General features: G+C 45.7%; 2 long non-coding RNA genes across 7 annotated transcripts; one reads left to right on the top strand and one right to left on the bottom strand.

The window, feature by feature from the left end:
* Positions 1 to 1,056: 1,056 nt before the first annotated feature.
* On the bottom strand, positions 1,057 to 11,059 carry LOC148224808 (uncharacterized). 5 transcript variants are annotated; one of them, XR_015801486.1, is made up of 4 exons: positions 10,876 to 11,059; positions 6,718 to 6,848; positions 4,242 to 4,610; positions 1,057 to 3,312 (listed from the first exon to the last, which is right to left on the bottom strand). It is a non-coding gene; the product is annotated as an uncharacterized LOC148224808 (long non-coding RNA). The 5 variants fall into 5 exon arrangements; XR_015801488.1 differs by having other exon boundaries at positions 4,242 to 4,468; positions 10,876 to 11,055; XR_015801487.1 differs by having other exon boundaries at positions 4,242 to 4,445; positions 10,876 to 11,053.
* A 4,349-nt stretch (positions 11,060 to 15,408) lies between these two features.
* Positions 15,409 to 16,775, top strand: LOC148224809 (uncharacterized). 2 transcript variants are annotated; one of them, XR_015801957.1, is made up of 3 exons: positions 15,409 to 15,735; positions 16,105 to 16,193; positions 16,280 to 16,775. It is a non-coding gene; the product is annotated as an uncharacterized LOC148224809 (long non-coding RNA). The 2 variants fall into 2 exon arrangements; XR_015801956.1 differs by having other exon boundaries at positions 15,409 to 15,722.
* The last annotated feature ends 5,321 nt before the right edge of the window (positions 16,776 to 22,096 follow it).

Here is a 22,096-nt window from a genome sequence, read left to right on the forward strand (position 1 = left end):
TAAGGACCAAGCACCTGGGCAGGCCAGACCACTGAACCCCTGCAAGGAACACCTCTTCAGAAATATTTCCGTGACCCTAGAGGTAAATGTTGGTCTCTTAGTGATGTCAGGCTGGTCCCTGACACGAACCACAACCTTGTTTATAAATGCTCCAGAAGGATGTTACAAAGTGCTTCAGTGATCTTGCTTTCATTTGCAAGAACTGATTATAAAGACTTGCAAAATCACAAACGAATGAAGCCAGAAGGGCTTCTTTGTATAAAATATTTAGTTGGTGAAAACACCAGATCTAAGGAGAAAAGTAAAGGTCTAAGCATGAAGAGTGGATTTGGTTTGCAGCTTACTGCATGCTCCCCTGCCTTCAGGGAGAAGTGTCCACCAGTTGATAGAGGGGAAAACTTAATACTTACCTGGGATGGGAGAAAATGGAATGGGAATCAGAGCAATGCAGCTGAGTTTAGCAGATGGGTTGGAGTGCTGTACCTGTCTGTGACCCTGAGTACAGGGCTTAGCAAAGCTTTGCTGAGAAGACTGCAGCCATGGGCTTTCCCCATCTGCCTTTCACAATACTGTTGTTCTTAGTTTATTTTTAATCAATCAAGTTGAATCTTACAGGGGAAGGAATTAGTTTACCAGGGGCCCCTTTCTGTTTCAGAGAGTTAACAGTGAGGAGGTTTGGGGCTGCTTTGCTTACTGGAGCATCCTCAAGACCTGCAGTGTTTTAACTTTCTCCTGGACAATCTGGGCTTTGGCAGAACACATGCATGTGCCTAGACCCCCCCAGGCCATCCATGCTGAGCCTGTTGGATCAGGAGGTGGAAGGCTGTAGGACAAGTGATACAGGGGCTCTCAGCTGGCCACTGCCCACCCACCCACCCCTCCCTCAAGGAGCTCCTTGTGAGGATGATGCCCCCAGCCACTGGTTAGGCACTGGTTAGGTGCCCCTGTAGCCCAGGGGAAAACACTTCCACTTTCCATGGATTTTTAAATACCATCTCAGCATGGCTGCTCATAGGCAATCTGGAGGTAAAATCAATTTGTACCATAATTCTCTTTGCATTTCTCCACACAGCTTGTGGCAAGCACCCCTTTATTTAAAGAAGTTTCTTTTTGGGGATGTAAAAGTGCGGGTGTCACTTGTTAGTAATTTAGAGGGGAAAAAAGTCTTGTATCAATGCTAAAAAACAAATGTAAATATAAAACACTCTGTAGAATGCCACAGCTGTTCTGCACACAGTGATGCACATCCCAGGGGGAAGAAAGAATCCTTCCAGCAAAGCCTGGCAGTTCATGGCTATTCCAGACCAAGCAATCTAGGGAAAGGTTGAAATGACAACATGCACACCCTTTTGAGATGTTGTATATGAAAACTCTCAGTCATTAATTTTCTTTTCAGAAAAAGAAAAAAGCAACCTTTATTTTTGGTCTAAGTTTTCACAAAACTCTATTTCTATATATATCAATGAAGCTACTTGCCAACATCAGTACAAAGGATATATCAGCTATCATCTGTGTTAGAAGCAAACCCAGGATAAACCTTCAGTATTGCTAATTTCTGATGACCTTATCATAATGCCAGATAGATTTGATGTTCCCATTAAAATGTGAGTTCCTGAAATAATGCTGCTCCTGTGAGACTTGTACCTTCTATTAAGAATGAGTCAGCTTCTAGCCTTGGGTTTCTGGGTAAAAGAGCTGAAAATATCAACGAGCTGCAATACACCAAGCTAGAAATCAGAAAAGAAATAAGAGGAAAAAAAAGTCCAAAATTGTTTTTTAAGATTAAATGACATATTTGGCCTGAAATTTTGGATGGTTTAACAACTCTGAAATCGTGTTGCACCAAACTTGTGCAGTGACAGTGACACAGTCTGCCTTCTGTGTCATGGTGTCCTGATCCTGCAACTAATTAATTAAGGGTTTAGGGTTTAAACAAACACAGGATCAATCCTTCTGTTTCACAAAGTGGGACTGAATTTTTTTTCCTTGATACATGACAGTTTTGTGATATTTAAGCATATGCTGGATTTTTAACCTTAAATACCATTTCTCTCTTTCCCTCCCAAGGAGCATTTTGTATTCAGTATGTTTTATCTGGTGACTCATATTATCTGCAAATAATCAAGCTGAAATACTAATTGCTTTTGAAGAGGGAATAAAGGATGACATTGTTCTGGATCATCAAAAGCAATTCAATCTGTTCCTCAAGGCAGGAATAAAGGTTGAAGCCTTGTTTACCAAAACGGGGAAGGCAAGGGGTCACTCTCTTTCAGCCGTGCAGATGGGTGAGGAGAAGCAGTGTTCAGATTGGGGTTATAGAATGCTCCAGCTCTACTGAACCTCTTAAAAGTAGCACTTAGTTCAGAGGCAGTGGTGTTCATTCACTCACTCCAAAATACTCTGGAGGGCTTTTATTGTAGCTCTACAACCTGGGCAGTGTTTGGCACCAACTGCTTTGTAGAAGATTGCTTCCCTGGAGCTCGTGCACACTGTGCCCAGGCTCCAGGGCTAATGCCCTTCAGTGCCCAGAGGCACGGCCAGCAGCCATTCTCAGTGGCACCCACAGCATGGGCAGGTCTGTGGATCCAGAACTCTCCAACAACAGCTTTCCTAAAGATTAGATTGTTTTGAAGTGTCAAGAGAAAGTACTGACTTTTCTGTTTTCCAGAAACTGCTGGCTAAGTCAATGAGACTGAAAAACAGCAACAGCCATTTCCAGCAGAAATAACCAGTGGCAGTAATGGTCCCATCTCCAGTCTGCTGCATGTCATCCTTTCAGAACTTCACCAGGGGCATGGCAAAAGACAGGAAAGTTGTTTGAAAAACTGGAACCACAGAATAATAGCATTGCTTCTGGTTGGTTTGCAGTGCCCAACCCAAACCTCTTGCCTCCCAGGCTCTGGATTTAAGGGCCTGGAGGAGAAGCCGTGTGAGGAGCAGCTGAGGTCCCTTGGTCTGTTCAGCCTGGAGAAGAGCGAGGGGAGCCCTCAGTGCAGTTACAGCTTCCTTGTGAGGGGAAAAGGAGGGGCAGGCACTGATCTCTGCTCTGGGGTGACAGTGACAGGACCCCAGGGAATGGCCTGAAGCTGTGTCAGGGGAGGCTTAGGTTGGATATCAGGGAAAGGTTCTTCAGCCAGAGGGTGTTTGGGCACTGGAACAGCTCCCCAGGAAGTGGTCACAGCACCAGCCTGGCAGAGCCCAAGAAGCTTTTGGACAATGCTCTCAGACCCATGGTGTGGCTCTTGGGGATGGTCCTGTGCCAGGACTCGATGATCCTTGGGGGTCCCTTCCAACTCAGCATATTCTGTGATCCTGTGAATAATGATATATTGCATATTAAAATACATACTGCTGGGTTGAAATTACAAATGTACACAATCCTATGGCTTTTGGTTTTAAACAACTCGCTTTTAAAAGATGAGAGACTGATCTAAGGCTTAATTATTTCTTGAACAGACTTTGTTCCACTGATGCTGGAGAGTCACTTCCCACGCTGTGACACCTGCTGACCTGAAGCATCAGGGGATGAAAGGAGACCCAAACATGAGGTGACCTGTGCTTGGTGCCTGTTTGTGCTGCACATAGTGACACAGAACCCCGGTGTGCAGTGGCCTGGGCTGTGCTCAGACGTGCTCCATGTGTTGACACCACAGCAGCATGTGGCTGTGTTGGACAAACAACTCGCTGTGCCAAAATGCCCCCAGACTGGTGCTGCCTTGGGTGGTGTGGTACAAGTCCTTCAACCCCAGACTGGTTCAAATGTATGCTTGAAATGCAATTATTTGGGAAGCCAAGGACTTTCTCCTAGAAGGGTTGGGCGCTGTCCCTCTGATGGCACATGCCTGGAATGGGAGATGATGACCTGCAGCAGCAGCACAGCAAATGCCATTGCTGCTGTAGGTAAGGATACAAGATCACGCTTGGGCAAACCTGAGATTTGTTATCTCCTGACCTGGATTCATCACACGATTGCAGGGACATAGTAGCACAGATGTAGAATGACTGAACCTTTCAGGGCCAGGGGAGATCATGTGCTTCAACTTCTCACTCAAAGCAGGGCTAATTTAGGCATAAGGGGAGATCACTCTGTACTGTGTCCACCTGAGTTTTGGAAACGTCCAAGGACAAAAAATTCACAGCCTTTCTGGGGAATCTCTTCTAATGTTGTTTGGGTTTTTTTCCTAATACCCAATCAGACTTTTCTTTGATGCAATTTTGTCTTGGCCCATGAAGTTTCTCACCTCATTCGGGGTGAAATAACTTGCAAGTTGCAGATGAGGAGGAGTGCCCATCTTTTCCCACTGGTGAGACTTTGTTCATGCTGCTTCCCTTCTACAACCAGTTATCCGGGGTTGCAGACACCTCCTCCAGCTGCTGTGTCCGCCAGAGATAACCAACCCTTCCTCAGCTGTGACTGTCCACATGGAAAGCTGGAATAGCTTCTGCTGATAAAGCAGGAGAAAACCTGCTTTTAGGGAGGTTTTAGAGAGGCTGGTTGACTTTAGCTGCTCCACCTGCAGCTCCCATGTTCAGGGGCTGCATACTCACACCCAGCCTGTCTGTGATGTCCCTGTGCTTGGCATAGGTGGCTATGGAAGAGCTCATCTTCTCTGCAGAATGTAATTTAAGACAGAAATCACAGTGTGCATGGTTTTGTCTGTTTGTTTGTTTTGTTTGTTTGTTTGTTTGTTTTTACACAGTGTATAGCTGCAGGATTTATGTTATTGGAAAGCCATGGGCTCCCTGTGGAGTCATCCTGCATCCCAGGATAAAAGGCAAATATGTAAGGGGGGGCTGGTCAGAGCAGTGCATTTGAGAAACATGGATGAAATAATCCTCAAGCAATTAATTTATTTAGGAATAACAAAAGAACTAGCAGGTGATTCCTTTGTTCTCTGACAGGGACAATAATATTTTGTTTATAAAAAGGCTTTTAAAAAAACTTTTAAAGTTGAATCCATCAGAATTCTTTCAATTAAGTATTTTTGACAGAAGATACTGATCAAAATCAAAATAATTACCAAAAAATAGCCCAAAATGCTACAAAATGGTCATAAATCTGTAGAGAAAAAATATAATAGGAATGCTTTCAATTAATAAATTGTTAATTTTTAAAAATCTGGAATTTCACAGTGATCTTTTTAAAGTTATATGTTCTGTAAGGTTTTTTTTAACATCATGGCTGACATGTCATGAAATCATCACGATGCATAATAACATCTTATCATTTCTAGCTCAGAGTGTTGTCTGTTTGTTGTAGTGAAACAGTTTGGCACCTGATCAAAGTGTCTCCTGCCTGTCTTGTAAAAAAATATTGTCAAACTTCCATTACTACATAGGCAGGAGACACTTTGATGTAGAAAAGAAAGTATGTTACTGTTTACTAACTGGCAGATGGTTTTAATAGTTTTAAAATGAAACAGAATAAAAAAATAATGTTTTCCTATATAATACGCAGGACAAATGAAATGCCACGAAATCATATGAAAAAAAACCACTAAACCACAGATAAAAAGCAGGAAAGAGCATTTGTTAAGAGAAGGTGACCTTTTATATTGGTAAAGTTATTTTCTTTTGTCATTTGCTTTTAACCAGGCTGGGTTTGCCAAGCACGGAGTATGCCCTGCACTCTGCTGCTGGGATGGGGGCATGGAGCTGGCAGGGCTGTGAGGCTGGAAATGCCTGACTTGTTTAAAAAGAGATGAGGTTGACCCATGTGACAAGGAAGAGTCCTGCCTTGTTGCCACTGGCTCGTTCAATGCCCAAAAAATTCCAGATCAGCAAGTATACCTGAGCAAATTATTGGTAAATATGTTTCTTAAACAAAAAGAAAATCCCAAAGAGCTGCCCAATCTGGAGCATAAACTTGAGACAGTTATCTGTGGTACTTGGAATCTGTTCCAGGAGACAGTGTGCTGAGCTCCACATCTGAATCCAGCTATTTGGCAACTGGGTGCCAGCATCACACCATATGTGTAAGCATGTTACAATAGCCACTATTATTATAATTATTATTGTTATTGCTATTCCTCCAGCATCAAACAGAATCATATGATAGTGTGCACACAGTGAACAGCATCCAGAAATAAACACACACAGTCATCACAAAAATGCTCCCCAGCAAGAGCAGAGTGAAATCAGACCAGCTCCAGGCTGGCTTACCAATCTGGTTTAAATCAGTATAAAACGAAAATGTCCTTTTGTATTGCAGGTCCTTGGTTAGGGAGGTTGGTAGAAGCCCAGTGAGGGCTCCCATTCCCCTCTGATAACTCATCCTGCCTTACTGTAACTGTTATCCAATAATGTGAACATCAGTGCTGATTGTAGGATCATTTAGGTTGGAAAAGGGAATCTAGTCCAACCATAGAGCAACAGCTCAGCTTGCAGCTGCCAGCAGCGTGGTGGCTGGTGGTGGGACATCACTCTGGTGTCCTACCACAGGCTTCCAGCTGCACAGGCATCTGCCAAATGGAAGAGCAGCTGACTCCTGGCTTTCCTGCATCAGGCTGTGGCAAGTCCTCAGCAGACATGAGATGGCCAGAAATGTGTTTGCATCTGTGCCGTCAAAACTGGGAGTGTCCAAGCCCGAGGCACAGTTGTGCTGTCAGGAGAGGCAGCTGTGACATGGAATGGCTCTGCTTCCTGACTGTCCCTAAGGGTCTGCCTGAGCCTGCAGTCCTCCTGTGTGCAGAGATGCTGGGCATCTGCCTGCCTTACCTGTCTGCAGGATGGAGCCAGCACAGCTTGCAGTGTGTCCTGAACACTTTTCACCGTGAGATTCTTTGTATGTGGCTCTGCTCGGTACCAGCAGCTTTCCATTCTGGTATTCATTCCAGACCTCCACGTGCCTGTGGAAAGCAAGGCCATGGCACACGAAGGGTTACTGCAGGAGGAAGCACAGGGAAGACGCAAGACAGATTTCAAGCCTCGAGTCAGCCAAAAAGCCGAAATTGTAGGAAGCTGCACTGAAAAGATGAAAAAAAATAAAGAAAAGAAAGGGAGATTTGAATGGATCCAAGCCTGCTGAGTGGTATAAAAGGAGAAAAACAGTGGCGGCATGAAACTCTTCCAGCTGCTTTCCACAGACCCGGCACAGCAAATTTGTCACAGGAAGTAAAGCAGAGAAAGGAGTGAAATGGGTCAAGGCAAAGAGGGCACATGGAGGGATCCTTTCTGCCTCTGGCAAGGCAGAACACTGAGCTCACCTCTGCATGTGGGCCTATGAGCAGCGCCGGATTTTGGGTGCCCTTGGAGAGGCACAGCAGGGATGTAATGGGGCTGGATGGGGAAATGTCCCCTGGGACTGGCTAAAGCACTTATGTCAGCTCTGCCCCCAACACTCAGGGTGAAGCAGGGAGAAGAGTGAAGAAGAGTGAGCACTGGCTGCTTGGTCTGGTCCTGCAAGACTTGTCAATCCCTCCCTTCATGCAATTGGTGAAAAAAAAATGGAAAGAGAGAAGCCACTCGGTGTAGGAGATGAAGTAGTTATGAAGAAGATGCCTTTCAGGTGTGACATGGTGTGTCAAGTGTCATGGGGAAGGTTGCCACTCATGTCTGGTGGGAAGGCAATGCCATCAGTCCTGCCATCCCCCAGCCCTGGAGAGACCGAAATGTTAATGGTTAATGACTCAAAACAATGGCCCATTTGTGGAGGCGGCAGGGTGCTGTGCACCCCGCCCGAGGGGGAGGAGGTGAGGTTTTGGGTGTGTAATGGCAAACCCCTGATCTGCATAAGCCAGGGGGGCTGAACAATCACCGCTGGAGGCTACAAACAGGCTTTGAGGCGATAAAAGGCAGATCCCGTGAGGTGGGATGGTGCTTTTCATCATGCCAATCGCCCTCCCTTATATAAAAGTCTCTCAGTTGTAAAACTCCCCCCACACCTCCTGGGAAAGGTCCCGAGGGTTTTCATCCCTCTGGACGGGGCATTCCTGGCTCAGCTGCGCTGCTGTAGAGGCAGCTGTCCTGTCTTAGAAGGTGTCACAAGCCATCAGAGATCCCCAGAGTGCCCCCAGACTCATTCCTGAGGCTTCCCACCAGAGGAATGGAAGCTCTCCACCAGGGGAGGTACCTGGGTGTTCCCACTGAGCCTGAGCGTATTTGAACCCATCGGACTTTGTGTTTTATGGGCTTTTCCCTCCACCTCCAAGAGATTAAGACTGTGATCATCACTCTAACCCAGGGACACTAAATTGCAACAATCAAGTCTTGCTGTGAGATCCATGGGTGGTGATATGTTTCTACTCTTACCATTTCCTTCTCTTTCTTTCTTTTCCCTTACCCATTTTCTTAAGTGAGTAATATTCTTATGTTTTCATATTTCCATATTACAATAAATAATAGTAACCAAAAAGGCTACACACTTGCTTTCCATTGCAACCAAATTAAACCCTATATATGTGTGTGTATATATATATATATATTTACAAACACTGATCATCCAATGTCCTTCCACTCTAATCCACCCCAAGGGATCTATTAATAAGAACCTGGGTTACCCTCACGTTTTGGGGCTGGGTGTAACAAACCCCAGCCAGATGGGACCCTGGGGCTGTGAACCCAACTCCAGGGGGATGGGATGGGGAGCAGTTACCAGTGAAGAGGATGTTAGGTGAAATGCTATGCTGGTATGGCAAAAAGCACTAGCAAGAGAAATGATGGCTGGACCCATGGGAAAAGAAGGGTACAAGAGAGTTGGAGAGGAATTTTTTTACAAGGGTATGTAGTGATAGGACAGGGGGCAAAGGCTTTAAACCGAAAGAGGGTGGGTTTATTTTAGGTATTAAGAAGAAATTATTTTCTGTGAGGGTGGTGAGGCACTGGCACAGGTTGCTCAGAGAAACTGTGGATGCTGCATCCCTGGCAGTGTTCCAGGCAAGGTTGGATGGGGATCTGAGCAACCTGATCTAATGAAAGGTGTCCCTGCCCATGGCAGGGAGGTTGGAATTAGGTGATCTTTAAAAGCCCCTTCCAACTCAAGCCATGCTATCATTCTATGAAAAACGGTTTAGGGGTAAAAGCCACGAGGTTAATGAATCTGTAGTAGCCAACCTGAGATGCAGGGTGTGTTTTTCACCTTTGGTATTTAGAAAAACCCTATAAGAACAAGCTCTGATACATAAAAGATACAGGCGTGTGCATATGACCTCTGGGATCACTTAGGGTCCTCCCTGGGAAGAAGTGAGCAGGAAGAAGTTGGGAAATAGCTTTCAGTGACATATACCAACAGAAACAAAAACAAGCTGCTGCTCCACTCTTGAAGGTGGCAGATTAGGAGCAATGGCTTGAAGCTGAAGGAGGAGCAGGGTTCAGGTTAGACTTTGAGATAAGGGCTGAGCAGTGAGAAGTCACCCACTGGGGTGAAGTTTCCTGGTCTTACATGGGGCTTGACAAGTGATTCGGAAATGGCTTCTGCCAGCAGGAAATGTTTCTCTGAGCACAGCTCCCCTGACCATCTTATTCAAGAAAAAAGTTGGAGTTTCTGAGAGACAGCACTAAACCTATGTTGTTATCAGTGCTGTCTTTTCAAGATAGGTTTCTAGATAATGACACTAATTCTGTTTCTCTGGCAAAATTTCCGTGTGATTTGCTGGAGGCTTGTGCAAAAAATGAACGTCCTTCAGAGTTCGATACTACAAATGTTTTAGCTCAGAAATCAATCTGTTGATTGAGGAGGTAATTTACTGCTAGAAAAATCGTGTTGTCTCCCAAATCCAGCCATGGGCTTAGGATTGGAGGCTACCTAGTAAGATATGTGCTGTTGACTTGGCCTTAGCCAAAACACGCTTGAGCTGCTGTGCTCACTGCTTCCTCCACTGCCTCCTCCTCCTCCTCCTCGGCATCCCAGGGCTCCAGGTGCTCTGGGGCAGACTCTGTTTTCCTACAGGGCTGGTTCAGTGTGATGAACACGTGGGGAGAGAGTTCAGGAGGCAGCTTTGTGCTGTCTGCCCAAGGATCCTTGAAATGGCTGGGCACCTCCTTGTGACCTGGAGCAGTAGTTTGGAGATAATGGTAACTTAAGATATATGTCTATGAAGGTGTTTATAATGTTTTTTTTAAATCATTTCCCTCTTAGTAAAAGGTCACAAGATCAAAAAGCCACAGAGGTCCAAGTATGGCTGTTCTTAAAGCTCAGAACTAAGCACCAATCCCACCTTGGCCAGACTTTGCTGAACCCTTGCAAGGAGATAGCCTTACACAGTGATTTGTACCAGCACACTTGTATAGAAACACTCTGTTGGGATACATCCTGTGTGATCACTGGAACGTGTAAAACATGCCTTTGAAATCAATTCAAGGTTTGTGTAAGCTTGAGTGGGTTGGAAAAGTCTCTAGATACCAGCAGAGCATGGCAGAGCTCAGGGACCAGATACTCCAGCCCCCAAACCCCGCATCCCTGCATGAAAAGGTGGCCCAGTTCACTCCTGTTAGAAGTCTCTAATGGGCTTGTAACCTAAAACTATAAATACAGGAGCAGATTTTGTCACTGGGGCTCACCCAAAAGTCTTCCCTTGAGAGTGATTAAAGCTATTCCAGATGGCAGCAGTGACAGTCACTGCCCTCCCAACACCAGAGAGCAACCTTCAGGAGAACAGCCCACCAAACCCCTGCACTGCTGCCCAGGATCACAGAAAAACTCTCACCAGCTTTCATGTCCAGTCATGCTTTCTATCAATTTAATGGCTATTAGTAGCCATTAAATATTGAACGCTGAAAGTCTGGGGAGGAAAGGTAGCAAAACAAACTTTATTGCTATTTCCAGAGTTGTTTCCTAAAGCACAAACACGAATTTCAGGGGGACTCATGCCAGGCTGGTGACTGCTTTTCACCTTCCCGCTTTCCCTCACTGCCCACCCTTTGGAAACATGTTCCTACCTGGTCTGCAGACAAAAAAACCAAAGAGAGCCAGCAGCTGGATCCTACAGGGGACTTCTCTTGTGGCTTCAAAAATATGGGTGGGGAGAGGGGAAAAAGGAGTTTTCGGTTGTTACAGCTTTGCTCTTTTGCTCTGTTAGCTCACATAAAAACAGATGCAGAAAGACAAGATAAGGAACTCTGTGGTTTCATCTTGTAACCTCAAACAGCAAACACTCCTCAAAAACAGTTTACTATGCGGTCACGTTGCTTCGAAGAAAGGATAAGAAGCCCAACTGAAAAAAACACAATATAGTAATTGAAAAATAATATTTAATTACAGAGGAGCTATAAATAAAATAGAAGATGTCCTGAGATCTGAAAGCCTCAACAACTCATAGCATCTCTTTCTCAGAGGTTTCTTTTTTTTCCCTCTGGTAGAGATGCTTCAGTTGCTATTGATACAGGCACCTCCTCCCAACAACCGGCTAAATGGTTTACCCACTCCCCTCAAGCCTCATTAAAATAGATGCTTTTCAGCATGTGCCAGGAATAGCCTTATGTGAAATGTGCTAAGATGTTGCAACTTCTATTGGTTTTTTTTTTTGAGTGAGTACAATGAAGCAGCATGAGGCGGGGCTCTGAGGCTGGGGACAGACGTGGAAAGGAGAAGTTCATTAATTTATAGTAATCTTTAACTGCTAAGTTTTGTTTTCACGTGTACTGCTAGCATGGCACTACAGAACAGGTTGAAGATTTAAAGAAAAAAAAACAAAAAACCTCCAAAAACATTAAATACCAATATAGTACTTGCAGCTTCACAGAAAAAACAGATGTTCTCTAAATGCAGATGTTGCCACGACTGAAATAACAGCTGGCATATACTGATAATTACTAATTGGACTCGTTCAGTGGGTAGAGCTTAACAACAGCAGAGTAAAGGCAGAGTAACACTGACTCCTTCCCCCAGCTCCAGAGAGTATCTGAATTTCTATTTGGCTTCCCTTTCTTCTTCCTTTTCCCTGTCATTTTAAATTTCAGCCTCACTGGTGCCTTCCAGCAGGCTCTGTTTCCTCTCCCCCTGCTCTGGGTACCCACCCCACGGGGGCAGGTCCTGGGGCAGGTCCCTGCTGACCTCCCCAGGGCAGTGCTGAGCAGGGCAGGAGGTTCAGAGCAATCAGCCTGGGGGGTGTCACCCACTTTGGTCCCCCTTCCCCCTGAGGGGGATGTGTCTGCTTGGTGCCAAGCATGGAAATTGAGCTCCAAACACAATTTTGGTGCAAAGTCCCACTAACCAGCACAAGGCAGCTCAGCAGGAACATCACCTGAACCCCAAGGGGTGAGACCTGGAGCTGTGTGGGGCTGTGGGCAGAGGAGGCACAAGGGCAGCAGTGGGGAATCCCAGGCTTTTCATGCTGTAAGTGGTAGGTCCTGCTGTCAGTTGTGGGAATTTTGAGCAAAAAATGCTGCCTCACATATCAACAAGTGGCAGAAGCGAAAGAGAAAAACAGACTGACTTGATTTAAAGTAAACATGAGAAAAACAAATCCACCCAAACCCTCACGCCCTGTTATCAGAAAGGTGCCAGGCTGTAGGAATGCTGTTGGCTAAATTAGCTTGTAATAGTTGATTTTGAGCTGCATTTTTTTTGTAAGAAAAGCAACTCAACAAGTTTTTTCCTAAGGACTGGAAAACGCCAAGAGCTATAATATAGTTCTTTTAAAGTCTGTTTTCAGAGAGGTGAGGATCATTCAACAGTAAAGCTGGATTGTGGCCAAACACATCTGAGGAAGAGTCCCAGTTACCACAGTGTAGTGGATCATTCTGCCTGGCCACACAAAAATTCTAGCTGTGGGTCTCCCTCCACTCCCTTGGGATACCAAAAAATCTCCTTTCCTCCCTTCCTGGAGAAAATTTCACTGCTGGGATGGAGGGAAGGGAAAGGAGTATATCCATGCACTTTCCACCTATCTCCTTTTCTTGGTGGATTTAAACCAAGGAAGAACTGTAAATGAATTTTGGCTCAAGGCACACTAGGCTGGAATTGAAAGCCCTCCTTCATAAGCCAGTTTTTGGCAATTGCCAGCTTCAGTAGCCCAAGTGCTGGTGGACTTTTGTGGCTGGATGGGCTCTCAGCCCATGGAGCAGGGACAGAGCCTGAGCCTTGGCACAACTGCCACGGCCACAGGGGAGATTTTGGATCCTTCAGCCACAAAGCCTCCATTCCCCTGAGCCATCTGTGGATAGATACAGACGTACACACTCACACGGGTTTGTTTTTTTTGCAGGGTGTGGTGTGACGCTTCCTCCACTGGTTTCACTGGGTCAGGGATACACTTAGCAACGAACAGGCAGGAGGTTTTCCTTTCTTTTGACGAGGATATCTGGGAAAAAGAAGCCCTGCCTTCTCCAGGCCCCAGGGGAGCATACTTGAGTGACCCTCAGAGAGCCCCCCTAATGCCCCCACCACCCCCCACACCACCTCAGCATTCCCTTACCAGGGCTGGGCTATCTTTCCTCTCTGGTGGGTGGGCGTTTCACTGTGCTTCACACTTGCCTTCCAGATGCACTGTTTGGCCATCATTGCTTCCTTATTTCATATACATATCAATTAATTGTAAGTACATATACACAAATAATTACACATATATGTGTTGTCTATGTTTTTCGGGTATAATTCTATCACACCCACCTTTTCTATGGAGGGCTGGTGCAGAAGGGGTTGCTAGTGGTTGTACCTCTGGCCCTCAAAGTGTGCACATTCCCTTGAGACCCCTTGCCCACCACAGGCTGGCACTGGGACACCTGGGGGCCCCGTGGGAGGTGAGGACACTTGCCTAGAAAAGCCTTGTGGGTCCCCTCAATCCCCAGTGTGTCCCCACTCTGTGACTCCCATTCCTCCTGCCACCTGTGTCACGCCATGCCTGGCCCCAAACCCCTACATCTCCCCCATGTTTCCACATGTTCTCCCATGTGCCTCTATCTCTCACCACTTCTCCACATGTGTCCTGCTGTCCTCCCACGCCTGTCCTTCCATGTTCTCCTACATGTCCTGCCATGCTCCCATGTACCCACCACACGCCCATGGGTCTCCCGTGCCCCCACAGGCACATCCCGTGTATTCCACCTGTCCCTTTGCACCTTCTTAAGTGTCTCTGTGTGCCACACGTGCTTCCCACACCCTTCACACATCCACCAAACCCCTTGCATGTCCCCAGGGGTCCCCAATGCCTGTCCCTTGCACCCTCCTTATGTGTTCCCCACCAGTTCTCCCATTCCTTACTGTCCCTGGGAGTAGAGTCTGCTGACATCTTGGTACAATGTGCTACCAAACCCTGAGGTGTCGCTTTCTGATTTTGGGAGAAGCAGCAAGATCATCTAAGATGAAAGCAAAAACCCCTTTCCTCTTGTGACAAGCACTACTTATTTCAAGCCCACGTGAGCACAGTCTTGAGTGTTTTGGTGTAAATTGCCTGCTTGTGACACACAAAGTGGTTCCTGAAATGGGAGTGCAGCCGGCTCACTGGCTGCTTTGGTCTGGGGCTGTCTCAGCTTTCAGGATGTAACACGTCCCCAGGAATTATTTCAAGCTGTAGCAAGAAAACACATGGCAAACTGTCCAGCTTCTTGCAGTAGCCCTGCAACAAGATCTGTATTGTGAAAGTATGTCTAAAGATGGGAGGAGACAGAGGGTGCCCCATGGCATGGCTCCGTGGCCAGGTGACTTCTACTCTAACTAATGTAGATTGTTATTGACAACTGAAAAGCAATAAACCTACTGCTACGTGCTTTTTAGGCCAAATTTTGGCTGGCAAACAAGGAATGTGATGGACCTTCCCAAGACTGGTATTCTGGTGTTTGCTTTAGGTATTGACGTTACATTTGCCATTGTTAAGGGCTTGGAATAAAAACAGTTCTTGATTGGGACAGAGGTATCCTTGTAGAAAGGCGCAGGGGCCTCCTTTTCATATTATTTGCACGCCTTCTCATTTTACTGGGTGTGAGGAGAGAAAGGCTGTGTCTGTGACACTGTGTGGTGCAGACACCTCCCACGCTGGATCTGCACTGAGGTGACAGTGTGGCTGAGGGAGAAGGCCAGGTGGTGTGGGTTACACTGGTTTCACATCCAGCCCAGCATCCATCTCCAGATGTGGCCAGATGCTTTGGGGGGAGGGAGGACAGGGTTTGTAATGCTTTCCCTGCCAGGCTCTGAGGTCTTGGTTCACTTCCTGCAGGTTCCTAGTGCTTCACCTGCTTTCTGCTGCTGCTGCCAAGGGCTGAGCTTGTTCTTTGGTGGACACTTAACACAGGACCCAGCTCTGGACCAGCAGTGGTCTGTGCAGAGCCCGTGTGAGTCCAGGACTCTTTTTTCCCCTCAAAATATCTAATTCTGCAATTGTATGTGCTAAATTTCATCTGCCCTTTGACCCCTCACCGTCTGCAGTTCTCACAGCTTGTCCTTGTCCTCAGACAGCTCCTTATCAGTGGCCAGCTCTCTCCCCTCCCTCCTCACCCCTTTTCCAGGCCGTTTACCAAGGACTGAGCAGCCGAGGTCACTGCACAGACCCAGACCCTGATGCAAGGTCACTGCTATCACACAGCCATATGAGAACTGTCTGTCTTCTCCTGACCTCCGTTTCCTGTTTTTCAGCCCATTATTTGTAGATAGCAGGACTTGCTTTCTTATGCCTGAGTGGCTGCATTTCCTGAGGAGCTTTCTCTGCAGCCTCATTTAATCCCCAGCAGCTTCCTGGGCTAATGGAGCAGTTGTGCCCACAGGAGTGTTGTGCTGCTCCCAGCTTGCCTGAGCCTTGGGATGGTGGTATATGATCCAGAGCCAGCAGGTCCAGAGCCACCTCACCACCCTGGTATGTCAAAAATGTACGTGTTTTGGGTCCCCCCTGCATCAATGTGGGGCAGCAACTCTGGACTCTCCAAGGGGCTGGTCTCTGCCCATCATCCAGGGCAGATGCCATCATCTGGGAGTCCTGCAGCCACTGACTCCGGACTGAACAGCAAATAGCAACAGTCTCAGCTCTGCAGAAGTCTGTAATAGCATGTGGCTAATTTGATGTATGCACACGTGCTACCAGGACCAGTGTGGTTTCTGAACAAGCCCAGGTGATTTTGCAGCTGGGATGGGGATCAGGGCACATGTTTTTAACACTCCTGTTTATCTCACATGGTGGTGAGTCAGGTCTAAGACCTTTTTTAACTCTGCCCTCTCCACTTCTCCTTGTTGTCACCCAGCACTCGAGGTTTATCACCAGCAGTTGCATTGGGATGTCCTCCACCAGCAGCACCTGAGGAGTCTGTGCAGTGGCTGTAGCAGCATCAGGGTAGGCACAGCTTGTTTCTCTTCCCACAGGTCTGGACGACAAAAATAACACAAAATGGTGACAATTCTTCTACTGCTTTATTTCAGGATAATTTTCTTCTCCTTCCTTCCTCTGCCCCACTGAGGACGTTTTGGCAGCTCGTGAGCATCCCCCTGTTCACATTCACTGAATGTTACTACAGACATTTCTTTCATGTGACAGCTTGAAAAAGGGATGTGAAAGCTTTCCTTCTTGTCTTCCTGGCCTTTTCCTCCATCATCTGACCCTCATGAATACTCTCCAGCAAACAGTTTGCCTTTCTTGCATGGTAGAATCTGGAAATAATTGCTTGCCACAGCACTTACTTCTATCAGTGAATAATCTTGTGTAATTGCGCTGTGGTCTTTGCTCCACAGTTCATTTTCTTAGCTCAGAAATGTGCTTTTATTTTTTTTAACCATTGCATATATTCTGTTTATTCCCACAATTCATTGTTGCCAGTAAAATAAGAAAATAAGGGATAATCACCACTTAAATACTTTAAAACCAATGCCATGTGTGGGGGGAAAATAAACAACCAAAGAAGGAATAAATCCTACCATCCTCAAAGGAATGTGCATCAAATGTGCTCTAGCCAAAGTACTGGCTTTTTCTGACAGATCATGTAAAAACTCAAGGTCCTGGTAATCTGACAAGCCATAGTTTGATTCTTTGAATCCCTAACAACAGCTCAAAAGTTGGCTGACTTGTATCAGAGGCTCTGTAGTTCTGTTTGTTGCTGATCATTTGTTCGTAATTGGTATAGCAAGCCCTGTGAGCAGGGAATGTCATAATCCTGTGTCACTGTATAGCTCCAAGGAGATTGCTGATAAATAACAATAATATACACACACATAATGGATACAGGCAGCAGCCAAACAGGACAATAATTGCTGTCTTGGTGGAGCTTATTAACTTAAATCAGGCAGAAAGAGATTTTGTGAATGGATCCCACCCTTGTAATTTCCTGGGGAAAAAAAAAGCCAATATACAGCTTTCAAAGTATGTGCCGTGAGAGATGTGCTTCATGTGATCAGGGAAGAGCCACAGATATATGTGTGCCTTTTCTTTCATGGTGTCTAGTATTTGCCCCAGTATTTAGGACAGAGACTAAACTGTCCCTGTTTGATCTGATTGTCACTGTGACCCAGCCCCCATCAGAGCACATTTCCTCACCTAGCATTGGTCCTGCACTCACCCCCATGAAGTGACCCAAACCCAGCTGACCTGAAAGTCCTCCCTAAATCTGGGTGATATTTTAGTGTCTTGGGATGGCTCCCCTAATTTTCAAAGCCCAGGGGTATGTGCTCTGCACACCCTGGTGCAGCTGCCTGACTTTCACACCTCTGAGCAGGACTACTTCAGGTTTTGCTAAAAACTAAGGATGTCCACAGTACAATTCTCTAGCTCCAGTGTTAGCCAAAAGCCCAGCTGCTTGGCTGCTCATCCATGGTCTGTCTGTATAGGAACATATATATTCCAACAGAAAATTCTGGGCAACCTTTGGCCAGATTCGACTGTGCATCCAAGCTGCTCTTTGCCATTTCGTTTATGCAAAGTAGCAGGAAACGTAAGTAAAGTAGCTACTTATTTAACAAATTTATCTCTATTTTACAGCTTGGGATTGATCTAAAGCAGCAGCATAGCATACCTATCCTGAATACATACATTTTTTTAAGACATAAAGGGGAAATCTTGGTCACAGTGAAATCTATGAGTGTTTGCATTCACTACCTTGTGAGTCCTGTCTGAGACTCATCATCAAGTCAATGTTTTTGGGTTCATCTCTACAGATGAACATCACAGCTGAAGTACATTGAGCTGACAACTCCCAAAGAGGAGTCTCCACAATGAGGATTTTCATCTCTGCTGGCTGCCATTAGTGTGAAGTCAGAGGAGTTATCCTCAGTACATACTGGTTTAATTAAAATTAGTCATATCCTCAGTCAGTGGAAATTATCAAAGAGGGAAATGTTAGGGAATTCTCTGCTGCTGAACTGTGGAGAAATGCATGCAGAAATAGGATTCCCAGGTCCCTCACTCAGCTAATGAGGTGCATGGCATGGGTCCCCTTGGTGCAAATGTGGCATAATGAGTGCAGTCTGGAATTGCACTCTCGGGAGAACCAGTCCATCACGCTCCTGCACCGCGGCTCGAGTCTTCTTCCATTCTGAGTTAATAATAAACACAACCCAGCTAAGTGATATACGTGACACGTTTATTACCATGTCCTTTAGAAGCAATTTCCTTTCTGCTCTGTTTTCTCACAGACAGTGTAATTACCAAGTTAAAGAGAACAGAGGGAAAAAAAAGTTTCCAGACTTGATCTTTCCCAGATGAAATGACAAAATTACTGAGCCAGTGTATACTCTTCAGATCTGTAAGGAGATACACCTCAGGGTTAACAGCTGCATTTCAGCAAGTCTTCAAGTGAAGGGACACAGTGAAATCAACTCCATGTAGGTACAGCTTAGTAGCAGGAGATTTTTTCATTATTATACTGAAGCTGTTTGTGCCTACATGGAAGGCAGGCACTGTGACATTCCTAGCTGTGTTTTGCAAAACAAACCCAGCCACCATTTCTGACATAACAGATTGCCCAGTTCCATACAGGAAAAAAAAAAGAAAGAGGCAAAATCCTAATGCAGTAGGAGCAGGTGACCATTGACTTTGTCACAGTTAGGATTTCCCTCATGTGCTGCCTCATCTTGGGCTGTGCAGGGTGAACGCCCTGGGTTTTGCATTTATTATTCTTCCTGTCCACTCTGCAGCCCCGTCACCAGGGAACCTGTTCAACTGAGGACCAGAAAATAATCCCTCAACTGCAAATTGCTCTGCAGCAGGTGCCCTAAGCTGTCCTATGCATAATAGCTGCATATTGAGCACAGTGATGCTGGTTAATGGTTGGATTTGATGATCTCAGACATCTTCTCCAACCTTAATGATTCTGTGATTCATAAACCAGAAAGCTGAGAGGAGTGTGAGTGAGGGTGTGCAGGCTGAGAAGCACAGGGGAAAAAAAAGGCCTTTGGATTTCCCTGCACCAGTGTGCCCAGTGAGAAATAGTTTCCATACATGCTTTCAGCTCCTTCTGCTTGGAAAGAAAGGACACAGCCCCAAGGCATGATCATTACAATGGGTTCTATGTAACTTGCTCCTTTTAAGCATTTGTCAAACTGCAGTGAGCACAGGATAGTGTGGCAACGTGTCCTCATTCAGACGTGGTTCCCATGGGCAATGGATCATGCTGGGAACCGGACAGACCACTGCTGGGTTCTGGCACAGCAAGGCAACCTAAGGTGCTTGTGTTTTAACCTCTAAAACCCCAAATTATTTGGCTCCTGAGGGTCTGCACTGAGTGTTGGTCAAAGCAACAGGGGCACTGTCTGGGTGGCAGGACTTGGTGTTAAATAATCCCCTGCAAAGTGCTCTCTGCTTCCCTGTTGGTCGGGGATTTGGAAACTTTCAGAGCAGACTGCAAAGCTAGCAGTTGTGTGAGTCTGCCCACTCCATATTAACTTTCAAGAAGAGCAATTTAGCAGTAGAAAAACAAGGAGGCAGAGTCAGCCAGCAGGAGGGTGATGCGATGGAGTGACACAACACGTGCCATGGTGTGAGGCAGACAGGGATCCCACACTCACCTTTCTCCAGCACCACCAGGCCAAGGGCACATCCAGACCAAGCATGAGGAGGATCCCTTGGAAGGGTCAAACCCCTCTTCCTTGTGGAGAAAGTCTCAGGAGCTGGTTTTCAGGGGCTGCTGTCCTGTGAGGCTGGTTTTGAAAGCTGGGTCTGTCAGGGCAGGAATTGGGATCCCTATAGAGTCCTCCCACCTCCAAAAAACCTGTTGTGTGACCCTCATGGCCATCCCAACCAGTCAGTGGGCCTGGTGCCCCAGAAGAGTTCCTGCTCCTTGCCAGGCAGCTGTCATGGCTGGCTTGAATGGAGATGTTTCCTACAGCCCAGGGCAGAGATGGACACCTCGGGTCTGTGATTCTGGGATATCCCCATGCTGCGGGTCAAACAAAGAACTAATCAAATTTAATCTTTCCAAGGCAGAAACCATGGGCCAGATTTCAGCTGGTGTAAATCAGCATGGCTCTGCTGGGGTCAATGGAACAAACCCATCCTGTGCCAGCACAGGCTCTGGATTGGTGCCTGCCATTGTGCACAGTCACAAACACTGCTGAGTGCCATGAAATTAGAATGAAAGATTAATAAAATCATATTTTGCATTGTCCTCAGCACAGACAGGCCATTTGAAATAGCACACCAGCCACGTACTGTTGGTGGCTCTGAACCATGTTGCTTTCAAAATACACTGCTGTGTATAGAAATTAATATGGCTACATGGTGAAAAGTATTATCATCTGCATTATTTGTTAATTTAGGCTTATGGCTAAACAATTAACTTCATTTAACCTTATAGTTTTTATTTTAAATTGCATACAGCACTTCCAAGTGCTTTATAATCTCAGCTGTTCTCTAGACTGCTTTCCTGGGAATTTAAGATGTGGTGCCTCTCAGGGTTCTGCTCATAGAGTGTCCTCAATACCAGTTAGAATCAGTGTGCTGGAGGAAACATCTCTTCACTTTTTCTTCTCCTCCTGCAGAATTCCTCTTTATTGACAAACTCCCCGAGAGAAGGTTTCATTGCAATTTAGGATAACCATGGTAATTTAGCAAATTGAAGTCCACTCCTCTCCTTTGACAATATCTATGATATTGAGTGAAAGGCTTAATATGCACACGTTTTTGTTTGGAAGCAGCATCTCAGGACTATGTACTAGCCAAACAGCCAGCCCCTTTTTCCCTAAATAAGAAAGTTTTTTTAAAGTCAAGCCATTTACTCCCTATGGCTTAGACTCTGTTCCAGAAATTGTAATTGAATTTTGCAACTTCTATCTCAAGTTTACTGGCTTAGGATATTAAAAGTTAGTATTGCCTTAAAAGCAGTAATAGTAGATTAGCTCTTTAATCATATCACACTTCTGATTTGCAACAGAAACAACATTTTGGTCCAGCTGAAGACTGGAGCTGAAAAAAAAAGAACATCAAATTTCATTTCTTGGAGATGTAATAGCCTTTATTCTTGCAATTACTCACCTATGTCTTCTCAGATTAGAGTTAATTACTGGGAAAGATAAGCTGCTCTTTCTTTCGTTGTTACAGCTGGGCTGATATTGGATCAGTATGACTTGGTACATGCTCATTGCACTTTGAGAGACATATTCTCCAGTGAAAATTGACAGAACAATTTCAGCAGACATAAAACCTTCTCCTGAATTTGCACAATGAATTTGCAGATGCTCCTGCCACAGAGTAAGTTTCCATACAGACAAATCAGGAGAATGGTGATGTGATGTGATGTGATGTTCTCTTAGAGGTTATGAATTCATGAACCTTCAAATGTGTTACTGCTTTGATTTCATGTCCCTGGCACAGCCAGGGTGGTTTGCTGTGCATTTCCTCATAGAGAAGGAGCCTTACAAGGTCAGCTGGATGACAGCAGTAACCTTAACAGGCTTTGGATATGCTAAAGGGCTGTCAAGCCTCTGCAGATCCCTGTTTGATGTCCTCTTACCTGGAAAAGATTTCCCAAAGGAAGGGGTTTCCAAGCAGCTGTTGCTGGTTCCTGGACTCGGGTTTTGTCCCTGCATTTCAGAAAATATCTTCATAGCTCAAACTGGCAAAGCTTGGGATCTTGTGGTGCAATCTCACGTGTGGTACCTGTATCAGACATGTCTCAAAGGTAGCTCTGATTTCTCCTGGAGCTCCTGTTCCATGTCTGGCCACTTAAGACAGGTATTTAGGCCCACCAGATCTGTATTGTACTAATTGCCATGGCAGATGTGTGAAGGTAAAACATTAATTCCTTTGGAAGC

Source organism: Sturnus vulgaris, chromosome 2 (assembly GCF_052056855.1).
Source record: "Sturnus vulgaris isolate bStuVul1 chromosome 2, bStuVul1.hap1, whole genome shotgun sequence".
Classification (NCBI taxonomy): domain Eukaryota; kingdom Metazoa; phylum Chordata; class Aves; order Passeriformes; family Sturnidae; genus Sturnus; species Sturnus vulgaris.